The sequence below is a fragment of the Fukomys damarensis genome, unplaced genomic scaffold (assembly GCF_012274545.1).
Source record: "Fukomys damarensis isolate Sample0158 unplaced genomic scaffold, DMR_v1.0_HiC HiC_scaffold_16, whole genome shotgun sequence".
Classification (NCBI taxonomy): domain Eukaryota; kingdom Metazoa; phylum Chordata; class Mammalia; order Rodentia; family Bathyergidae; genus Fukomys; species Fukomys damarensis.
This window is the reverse complement of record NW_022900928.1, coordinates 122,339,111-122,345,324: the sequence shown is the minus strand read 5'-3', so window position 1 is coordinate 122,345,324 and position 6,214 is coordinate 122,339,111.

Sequence of the window (6,214 nt, the reverse complement as noted above, 5' to 3'; positions counted from 1 at the left end):
CTTTGACTATCTAATTAACAACCTTGAAAATCCTCAGGCATTTCTAGAGAGTAGTGGGTGGAGTTAGCAACTTATCTATAAAGAAAAGCTCTTGGTAGGGCTCCTATTGTTAGCAAGGAAAATTACTAAGATTGTCCCCTCTGCTCCCAACATTCTGAGCATTATTAGCTCTGCTTGGGTTCAGTGCTTTTGACCAGGTCCAGAAGATCCAAACAGTTCTAATAGAAGAGATGAGAAGAAAAACACGGCACATAGAGATATGCTCATGAACCAGTAAGTGAGTGAAATAATATGAATAATAGCTGAATGAACTACATCAGCAGAGGAGTACAGACTTGTCCTGCTATATGGAAATGGCCAGAGACAACAGGCTACTGTTAAGAACACAGATCTGAAAGCAGTCCAATAAAATCCAATTGAGGAAAAAGAGTGTGCAGAGTGGGGAGGTTGTGTATGCCTGCTCCATATTCATTATCCAAGCTCCTGCATTGGGGTACAACAAGGACTTCAACTGTGTCCAAGAAATCAACCTCATCTCTAGAAATAGGTTTGAAATAGTTGGTCTAAGATTACTGACACTTCATCCCCCTTGAAACCACAGAGATTGGTTCAGGTATGGGCAGCTTTCACAATTTTGTTCAAAGAGACCAAGGCTCATGAAGGAGGTGGCTACCCAGTGTATGATGTGAAGATGGACAGTCCCAGAATGAGGGATACTTATCTGACGGCTATTTGCAACTTTTAACTATGTAATTCAATAAATCCCCTTCATTGGCTAAAGTACAGTAGAGGCATTTTTCTGTCATTTGCAAAAAAAAAAAATCCTAATTAATACAATGGATCTTCTTTCCTCTGTGATGGAGGACATGTTGCCAATTTGCTGACTAGGAAATAAGTCAGTGTCTGAGGATACCACAGATGTGGGATTATGAGCTTGAAGATGGACTTCTAAAACATTTTGAAAGACCTTATTTAGAATAGATCTTGGAGTTTGATCCCTGGCACTGCAAAACAAACAAGCCCGAGGAGAGAGTATCCAAGGCAATCACCCAGCGGCGTGCGCGCGAGCTCCCGGTGTGCGCGATAACAGACCAACAGACCCAGGAAGGAAGGTAGCCGCGCGGGCGCCCTTGAAACACCCACATGACACACCCCCCCGTTCTCAAAACTCCTGATCGGGCCAGTCCTTAGACCAACTCTGCAGAGGCATAGCTTCCCATGAAGGGTAGTTTTCTGAGCTCCCAACTTTGAACATCTTTAAAGAAAGGGCAGGGGAAACCTGTAATAGAACTGAGTGGAGTTCAACCCTGAGGGTAAGGAAACTAAAGTTAGGCCTTGTAGATTGTGTTCAGTCTCAGTCGTGAGGAACAGCCATTGGCTAGCTAAGACCAGGGGATTGGGTTCCGCATATGACTGTGCATGTGGTATAATATGAGATCAGAGAGAGCCTGAAAGAGGACCTTCAAATTCTTTTTCTTTCCCTCTCTCTTGTCTCTTTTTTCCTCTTTCCACCCTAAAATTTCTTTCTTTTTTCTGTCCTGTCTCTCCAACTCAGTCTCTTGCTCCACCATAGTGTCCCTCATCTCCCTTTTTATTCCAGTTCCTGAAGAACTCAGACTTCTTTTTTTATTTTTTGTTTTTAGGACGGGTTTCTCTTTATGTTCTTTTCTCCAGTCATTTTACCTCACTCATGGCTCTGTACCTTCAAGGGAAGGCAAGCGCCTGTTACTGTTAAGGGGATATATTCCTGTCCTTATTCCTGCACTCTCTCTATCCCCCCTGAACTTAATAGCTTTGTAAAGATAGTAAGGTAATTCTACAACCTCTGGATTCACTTCAAACCTGCTCTAATTCTTTCACTTATCTAATCCTCTTGTTCTAAGTCGAACCCCCCATCCTAAATGGTAAAGATGCCATATTGAAAAGAATATTCACTGCAAACATACTATGAGCTGCTTCTTGAAATTAATCTAATTCACATGAGTTAAAGGTGATACATTAATGACTACCATAAGTGGTCAGTTGGCAAGCTGTGCCTGATCCTATTGGGCTGCTGAATGTATCAATTGGGACAAAGAGTGGTGATTGATTTAAAGAGTTGTTTTCTCTGATATTATGAAAACGAGAATGTCTATGAGTCATTAGAAACTCAAAAGCTAAAACGCAACTATATTAGGAAGATTTAAGTAATACCCAGAAATTAAAGAAGGACAACCCAACAATAAAAATAAAAATGAGAAAACACTTAAGCAAGACACAAAAACAAATATCCAGTTCACCAATAGCAAATAGTAGGACAAATGAGGATGAAAAGTCTGATAGTGAACCAACAGGACTCCCTGGACCCATAGCACAGGAGGTAACAAAATTGATCAATCAGGCTCTAGAAAAATTCAAATCAGAAATAATTTCCCAGCTAGCCAGAGAGATGATGAGCAAAATAGAAGTCATGATTCGAGACTCTAGAGCAGAAACTGAGAAAAAAATAGATGAGCTCAAGACTGTGATAGAAGCCATGAAGACTCAGCATAAGAAAGACATGGAAACAATGAATGCCCAACAGAGGAAAGAAATGGAATCCATAAAACAGATTCAAACAGATATCCAGGAGATTAAAAACTCTATTGAAAGTGTACGAAACAGAATAAAAGATTGCGAAGATAGAATTTCAGATATAGAAGATAGGATAGCAGTCAGTGACCGTGAAAAAAGAGGTCTATTAAAAACAGTAAGGGATCATGAGAAATCAATCCAACAACTCCTAGACGATACAAAGAAAAATAACATAAGACTGATAGGAATTCATGAAAAAACAGGAGAAAACACAAATGATATAAAAAAGCTCTTCACAGAATTAATGACAGAAAACTTCCCAAACAGAAGGGAAGAATTAGACATACAGATAAGTGAGGCATATAGAACCCCAACTAGCCACGATCAAAAAAAATCTACACCTAGACATATAATAATCAAGATTCCAGAAATCCAACAGAAAAACAAAATACTACAAGCAGTAAGAGAAAAGAAACAAATCACATGCAAAGGGAAGCCCATTAGAATCACAGCAGACTTTTCAACACAAACCCTTAGGTCAAGGAGAGCCTGGAGTGAGGTATTCCAAGTCCTAAAAGAAAAGAATCTCCAACCTAGACTTTTGTATCCTGCAAAACTCTCTTTCAAAATAGATGGGGAAATAAAATACTTCCACGACAAAGAGCACCTGAGAAATTTCATGAACACCAAACCAGCACTGCAAGGAATTCTAAACAATATCCTAGAAAAGGACAACGAAATTCACAATAACATGAGGCCCAACAGACCAAATCAAATAGGCAAGGCAAGAAACTAAAAGGAGATGGGAGAAAAAGTAAAAAGAGTCAACAAATGGACAAAAACATGACAAGAATAAGTCAAAATATATCAGTTGTAACCATCAATGTTAATGGCCTCAATTCACCAATCAAGAGAAACAGATTGGCAGAATGGATTAAGAAGCAAAATCCAACAATATGTTGTATACAAGAAACACACCTAGTGCAAAAGGAAGTCCATAGACTGAAAGTGAAAGGATGGAAAACAATTCTCCATGCGTCAGGAGTCCAGAAAAAAGCAGGGGTAGCAATCTTATTCTCAGATAAAGTAAATTTCAAACCAAAACTCATTAAGAGAGACAAAGAAGGACACTACATCCTTGTAAAGGGAACAATTCAAGAGGAAGAGCTGACAATCATAAACATATATGCACCAAATATAAATGCCCCCAACTATATAAAACAAATATTAAGTAACATGAAAAACCAAATAAGCACTAATACAATTGTAGTGGGGGATTTAAATACCCCACTATCACAAATTGACAGATCTACTAGGCAGAAAATCAACAATGAAATAATAGAACTGAACCAAGCTTTGGAACACATGGACTTAATAGATGTTTATAGAGTATTCCACCCCCAAAAACCAGAATATACATTCTTTTCGGCTGCACATGGATCATTCTCCAAAATAGACCACATACTGGCTCACAAAACAGGTCTAAATAAATGCAAAAAAATTGAAGTCATCCCCTGTTTATTATCAGATCATAGTGCAATCAAACTAGACATCAATAGCACAAGAAACTATAGAAACTTCACAAGCACATGGAAACTGAACAACACTCTCCTAAACAATCAATGGATTACAGAGGAAATTAAAGAAGAAATTAGACAGTTTTTACAAATAAATGAGAATGCCAATACAACATACAGGAATCTTTGGGACACAATGAAAGCAGTTCTACGTGGAAAATTCATAACATTGAATGCCCACACTAGGAAAACAGAGCGGGCTCAAATAAACAACTTAACGATGAAACTTAGACTCCTAGAAAAACAAGAGCAAGAAAAACCCAAAGCTCGAACAAGAGAGGAAATTATAAAGATCCGAGCAGAAATCAATGCAATTGAAATTAAGAAAACGATACAAAAAATAAATGAAACAAAGAGCTGGTTTTTTGAAAGAATAAATAAAATTGACAAACCCTTAGCTAATCTTATCAAAAAAAGGAAAGAAAAGGCTCAGATCCATGCAATTAGGAATGAAAAAGGCGAAGTCACAACAGATCCGAAAGAAATCCAGAGGATCATGAACACCTACTTTGAGAACCTGTACTCTAATAAAATGGAAAACACAGAAGAAATGGACAGATTTCTAGATACTTATGAATTACCAAAGTTGAACGAAGAAGATAAAAACATTTTAAACACCCCAATCACAATCAGTGAAATTGAAAATGTAATTAAAAACTTACCAACAAAGAAAAGCCCAGGCCCTGATGGATTCACTGCTGAATTTTACAAGACATTTAGAGAAGAACTACTACCATTACTCTTCAAACTTTTCAATGAAATTGAAAGAGAAGCTATACTTCCAAATTCATTCCTGGAAGCAAGTATCACTCTGATTCCCAAACCAGAGAAAGATACAACCAAAAAGGAGAACTACAGACCAATCTCCTTAATGAATATAGATGCAAAAATCCTTAATAAGATACTAGCAAACAGAATACAGAGGATTATTAAGAAGATCATCCATCATGACCAAGTCGGATTTATTCCAGAGATGCAAGGGTGGTTCAACATACGAAAGTCAGTGAATGTAATACATTATATTAACAAAGTCAAGGACAAAAACCATATGATCCTCTCAATAGATGCAGAAAAAGCATTTGATAAAATTCAACACCCATTCATGATAAAAACCCTGCAAAAAATTGGAATAGATGGTCTATACCTCAATTTAATAAAGGCTATTTATGAAAAACCATCAGCCAACATCATATTGAATGGCCAAAAACTGAAAACCTTCATGTTAAAATCAGGAACAAGACAAGGATGCCCACTATCGCCACTTCTCTTCAATATAGTTCTGGAAACATTAGCCACAGCAATTAGACAAGAGAAAGAAATTAAAGCAATAAAGATAGGAAAGGAAGAAGTTAAACTATCATTATTTGCTGATGATATGATACTCTACATTGAAGATCCAAAAAACTCCACCAAAAAACTTCTAGACTTAATTGACAGATTCAGTAAAGTATCTGGATACAAGGTGAATACCCAAAAATCAATAGCCTTTCTATACACAAATAACAGACAGACGGAAAGAGAAATAAGGGAAAAAATTCCTTTTACAATAGCATCCAAAAAAATGAAGTATCTAGGAATCAATCTAACAAAAGAAACAAAAGATCTCTACACTGAAAACTACAGCACTCTGAAAAAAGAAATCGAAGAGGATATAAAAAAATGGAAAGATATCCCCTGCTCCTGGGTAGGAAGAATCAACATAGTGAAAATGGCCATACTACCAAAACTGCTATATACATTCAATGCAATGCCAATTGAAATTCCAACACTATATTTCACAGAACTAGAAAAAAGAATCCAAAAATTCATTTGGAACCATAAGAGACCTAGAATAGCAAAAGCCAGCCTAGTTAACAGAGACATGGTAGCATATATAACAATTCCCAATTTGAAACTATACTACAAAGCCACTGTGATAAAAACAGCATGGTACTGGCAAAGAAATAGGCCTGAGGATCAGTGAAACAGACTGGAAGACACAAAAACAAATGCAGATATACTCAGCTACCTCATCTTTGACAAAGGAGCTGACCATCCTCAGTGGAGGAAAGATAGCCTCTTTAATAAATTGTGTTGGAAAAACT